Genomic DNA, 5806 nt, shown 5'->3' with positions numbered 1-5806 from the left:
AGCTATTTGGTACAATATAAGTAAGGCTGACTCCGCATAACTTAAGGCTGTATGAGTAAATGAAACAAGATAAGGTCAGGTATGACGGTGTCACCGACCTTCTGTTACATCAAAGGGCAAGATAAGGGTATGAATGATGAGACAAAGAGTTCTAGGAGGTCGGCAAGTTGTGCCATGGTTAATGACATTGCTTATGATTCTATTACTGATCAAATTCCTGAATAAGCTCTGGTCACGCAAACTGATAATGATTATGTATAAATACTGAACTGTTTCTTTCTGTAAGTGCGGACTTGAGGAGGAATTAGCAAGTTGTACCAACTGCTCTCTGAACTCAAATTTTCAGCCAAAACTGCATGCAGTCTTTTGTAAATAAAGGCTAGTTGTTTTGTCGGAACGAACTTTGCTGAGTTTTTCTATCACAGTCAAGAAGCAGGAAAGTTTCCACTTCAACACACCCAGGAGATCCCGGACGTCCAGAGACCTTCCGATTCCCCCATTCCTCACACTGGGGCATCTCAGGGACAGCGAGATGAACAGTGTGGCACCGAAACAGTGCCATCCGCAAGTCAGCCGGGACCCTCCAGGTCCCGGCCACAGAGGGGACGTCCACCAAAGGCATCACAGGCATCACAGGTGCATCACAGCTGGACAGCTCCACCTCCAATGTGCATCCTGGGGTAGCACCTAGAAGAAGCAGTAAACAGCACAAAGTTAGAAAGTTGTAGTTCACTAGAGGGCACAGGTGAAGGTCAGCATTAGTCAGGGTTTGGTAATCATTTATGCCAAGAGCACAATAAACTATTAATTGCACATCATGCTGTGACTAATGTGTCTCTGATTCTCTTCCTTCCCCCCACAGCTCAGTGTTCCCAAACATAGAGGTGCTGTCTGTTGAGCCCTGCAGACTCAGCCCATGTTCCAGAGTGCCTGCCCTACCTTCCCCAATATTCACCAGACCCTTGGAGCAAGTGCACCCCTCTCTTGGCCAAAGAACATGTGTCCCCAACCCTTACAGCTCCGTGGGCCAGGGTGGCAGCGTGCATTCGGAGTACAGGTAGGAGTCAGACTTGAATTGCACCAGGGGCAGGATCCCAGTGAGCACAACAGCGAGTCGTCATCATCCTCCAGCCTTTAACCAAGATTCGCAACCATTGCCAGCCCAGGTACATTAATAGGTTTGGATGTTCCTGGGGGATAAGGTGGTGGGATGACAGGGGCAGGGGAAGGGTGATGTGGTGGTTTGAGGGCCCAGGTCCGTTTGGAGGGGGAAAAGCGGCTGCACTTGCTCCTGCGGTGTGGTGGGTGTGTGGTGGTTGCAGCCCCCTCACTGCGGAGCACCAGCTGGTGAAGCGGGCTGCAATCAAGGCGTCCCTCACTGCCTTTCCTTGCCGGCCACCTGCCATCGCCGCCCGCTGTCTTTCCTCCGGCTCCTCATTGTGGTGGGACACCCACCTTGCCCCCTCGCCGCTCCTCCTCCTCCTGCTCCAGCTGGTCTCCCCGCTGCTGGGCGATGTTATGCAGAGCACAGCAAACGATGATGATGCGTGAAGCCCACACAGGGTCATCCTGGAGGGCCCCCAGAGTGGTCCAAGCAGCAGAACCGCATCTTCAGCCGGCCGATGCACTGCTCTATGACGGACCGGATAGTTGCATGGGCCTCGTTGTAGTGGGTCTCCGCCTTGGCCTGGGACCTCCGCACAGGTTCATCAGCCATGACCCTAGCGGGTAACCCTTGTCACCCAGTAGCCATCTCAGGAGCCTGGGCTGGTCTTCAAAGAGCCCAGGGATGTCTGACTGCCGGATGACAAAGCTACCATGGACATTCCCTGGATAGCATGTATCGACCTGCATGATCTTGAGCCGATGGTGGCAGACAATTTGGACGTTCAGTGAGTGGAACCCCTTCCGGCTCACAAATCACTGCGGTCCTGCATGGAGGGGCCCGCAAGGTGATGTGTGCCCCATCCACTGCTTCCTGCACATTGGGAATCCCAGCAATGGAAGCGAAGCCAAGAGCCCCGGGCCTCCTGCTCTGCACGGCCCATATCGAAATTAATGAACTCCCCTGCCTGGGCATAAAGGGCATCTGTGACCTGCTGCACACACCTATGCATGGAGGCCTAGGAGATCCCAGCTAGGTCACCACTGGGAGTCAGGAATGACCCTGAGGCATAGAAATTGAAGGCTGCCATCACCTTCACATCCACAGAGAGTGGGTGGCTGCTGCTCCCCCGAGGTGCCAGGTGTGAGAGCACCTCACAAATGTGACGCACCGTGGTCTTGGACAAGCGCAGCCAGCAATGGCACATCTCCTCCGAGAAGGCCTCGAAGGAATTGCGGGGCCTGTACCTTCTTGGCCTCGCCACCCTCCACCTTCTATGCACCCTCTCGGGAGCCTGCTCACCCACCTCCTGGCCCTCAGTGACAGCCCCCTGCCCTCCTTCCTGAGGGTCTGGTGGTGGTTGCTCTTGCAGTGGTCTCTCCACGCCCGCCACCTCCAGAGCGCCGCCTCCTCCTCTTCTGCCCCTGCTGCCACCAACTTGGCCAGCTCCAGATCAAGCAAACCGAGATCCATCTGCATAATGGGGTTTGGAAAGAGCATAGAATGATGGATTATCATCATTGGCTGCATAGACCCAGCGCCACCCCAATCCCTCACTTGGGCCAGCATCCCCACTTGTGGGAGCTGGCAACACCACACAATCCATGGTGCCATGCGTGACCCGATTAAGGTTTGTGAGATTCCCATCATGACAAATGCTGGCACAGATTATGCAGGTCAGTGTGCAGACGTGGGCAATGCGCACCCTTGAGCCATTGCTATGTGTGCAACCGCAGCATCTGTTACAGGCATGTGTTGTTGGTCTGTGTCATAGGACAGGGACAGACTGCAAATCAGCACCAGATGTGTGCCCAGTGACAGCAGATTCCATGCAGTCCATGTCTGAACCTCTGCACCCCGGCCTGGAGCAGCAGCTGCTTCATCTGGTTAGACCTCAGTCAGCACATGGTACACTCCTCCCCACCCCGGAACACCAGCACTTAGGAGAGCCCCTGGCCACACCCCGCAGAAAGACAATGCCACTGCAAACAATCTGAGGTCTCTATCTGCTTCAAGATGACGACCTAAGAAAAACCAAGCAGCGTGCCTTAATGACTATCAGCCGGTGGCTCTGACATCCATCATTATGAAGTGCTTCGAAAGGTTAGACATGGCATGAATCTATTCCAGCCTCTCGGCCTACCTGGATCCACTACAGTTTGCCTAGCGCCGCAACAGGTCCACAGCAGACACCATTTTCCTGGCCCTGCACTCAACCCTGGAACACCTAGATAACAAGGACACCGATGTCAGACTCCTATTTATTGACTACAGCTCAGCCTCTAACACTATTATTCTCACGAAACTCATCTCCAAACTCCGTGGCCTGGGCCTCGGCTCCTCCCTCTGTGACTGGATCCTGAACTTCCTAACTCACAGACCACAATCAGTAAGGACAGGCAACAACACCTCCTCCACGATCATCCTCAACACCGGTGCCCCACAAGGCTGTGTCTCAGCCCCCTACTATACTCCTTATATACCTATGACTGTCTGGCCAAATTCCCCTCCAATTCGATTTTCAAGTTTGTTGATGACACCACTGTAGTGGGTCGGATCTCAAACAATGACGAGACAGAGTACAGGAATGAGATAGAGAATCTGGTGAACTTGTGCACCAACAATAATCTCTCCCTCAATGTCAACAAAATGAAGGAGATTGTCATCAACTTCAGGAAGGGTAAAGGAGAACATGCCCCTGTCTACATCAATGAGGACGAAGTAGAAAGGTCAAGAGCGTCAAGTTTTTAGGTGTCCAGATCACCAACAACCTGTCCTGGTTCCTCCATGCCGACACTATAGTTAAGAAAGCCCACCAACACCTCTACTTTCTAAGAAGACTAAGGAAATTTGGCATGTCAGCTACGACTCTCACCAGCTTTTACAGATGCACCATAGAGAGCATTTTTTCTGTTGTATCACAGCTTGGTATGGCTCCTGCTCTGCCGAAGATGGCAAGGAACTACAAAAGGTTGTGAATGTAGCCCAATCCATCACCCAAACCAGCCTCCCATCCATTGACTCTGTCTATATTTCCTGTTGCCTCTGAAAGCAGCCAGCATAACTAAGGACCCCACGCACCAGGGACATTCCCTCTTCCACCTTCTTCCGTCGGGAAAAAAATACATAAGTCTAAGGTCGTGCACCAACCGACTCAAGAACAGCTTCTTCCCTGCTGCTGTCAGACTTTTGAATGGACCTACCTTGCATTAAATTGATCTTTCTCTACACACTAGCCATGACTGTAACACTACATTCTGCACTCTCTCGTTTCCTTCTCTATGAACGTTATGTCTAAATAGCGCGCAAGAAACAATACTTTCCACTGTATGTTAATACATGTGACAATAATAAATCAAATCAAATCAAAGTGCTGTGGAGGAGGGAGAGGAAGCGGGAGCCCTTGAGGCTGCATCCCGCAGTGAGCTTCAGCGCTGCTTGGAGGGGGGAGTGGGGGGAGTGGGGGGGATCGGGATCCCTCGTGGCTGCTTTCCACAGTGAGCTTCAGTGCTGCTTCGAGGGGAGCGGGGCGGGGGGAGGAGCGGGAGCCCTCGTGGCTGCTTTCCACAGTGAGCTTCAGTGCCGCTTTGAGGGGAGCAGGGCGGGGGGAGGAGCGGGAACCCTCGAGGTTGCTTCCCACAGTGGGCTTCGGCGCTTCTTGGGTTGGGCGGGGGGGGGGGGGGTGGAGTGGGAGCCCTCAAGGCTGCTTCCCACAGTGAACTTCAGCGCTGCTTGGAGGGGGGGTAGCGGGGGACCGGGACTCCCTGACGGAACCTCACTCAAGGAGCTGTGAGGAAATGGAAGTTCCCCTGACCCCCCCCCCCCCCAGATGCCACTCGTCAATGGGCCAAAACCTGAAGGCAGCAGGAGAAAGGCCACCAGGCATCTCCAGGGCCTGCCTGCAACATCCCCAATGCTCCGCTAGCAGCACTTACTTCCTCACACCAGTTCAAGGCTGCCATGCCAGGTTGCGACTTTTAAATACCTATTCTGATTCGTGCCAAAATGACATCGCGCCAAAGAGGTGGGAGACGCAGATGTGGGTGGAGATTGCCGTGTGGATTCCAATAATGGCATGCAAAGGTATGTAAACTCATGCTAAACAGCGGCCCGCCGATTTTCAGCAGGTTCCCGGCGACGTCATTTTTCCCCGGCTGGGGAGATGCGCGCGGGTCGTAAAAACTGTCGGGGAACCCGCGAAATGGCCGACGTGCATTTCCTGGCCCGACCTGCCAGAAAAGTTGTGGGTTGCAATGGGAGAATCACGGCCCATGATTTTAAAAAAACCTTTCTTAAAGATACACTAATGGCACACCGTAGACATTGATGACACAGGCTAGAACTATTAAAATAGATACATTAAAAATTCAAATACAAATTTTTGTTGTAAATCCAATTTTTGGTTCTTTGACTTGTTGAGACCCTCAGGGAAAACCCATATGCCAAAAGAACCAATTTTACCAAATTACCCCCAAAGGAAGAGATTTACCGAGCAAGGTTTCACTTTTCATAAAACAAATGCTGCTGATGATGGAAAACTGAAATGAAAACAATAATGTTGGATAAATGCAGCACTCATGGAGAGAGAAACAGAGTTCATGTTTCAGGTTTCATTCATCAGAATCAGGGAAAATTAGAAAAATAGGGGGCGATTCTCCCATCTCGCTGCACTGATATTTTAGCACAGCAGGCCAGGAGAAT

General features: G+C 52.3%; 1 long non-coding RNA gene across 1 annotated transcript; it reads right to left on the bottom strand.

Moving 5' to 3' along the window:
• Window positions 1–292: 292 nt before the first annotated feature.
• On the bottom strand, window positions 293–5072 carry LOC144508280 (uncharacterized). The gene is made up of 3 exons (XR_013500257.1): window positions 5041–5072; window positions 2412–2578; window positions 293–687 (listed from the first exon to the last, which is right to left on the bottom strand). It is a non-coding gene; the product is annotated as an uncharacterized LOC144508280 (long non-coding RNA).
• Window positions 5073–5806: the final 734 nt, after the last annotated feature.

Source organism: Mustelus asterias, chromosome 20 (genome assembly GCF_964213995.1).
Source record: "Mustelus asterias chromosome 20, sMusAst1.hap1.1, whole genome shotgun sequence".
Lineage (NCBI taxonomy): Eukaryota > Metazoa > Chordata > Chondrichthyes > Carcharhiniformes > Triakidae > Mustelus > Mustelus asterias.
This window is presented reverse-complemented; position numbering and strand designations above follow the sequence as displayed.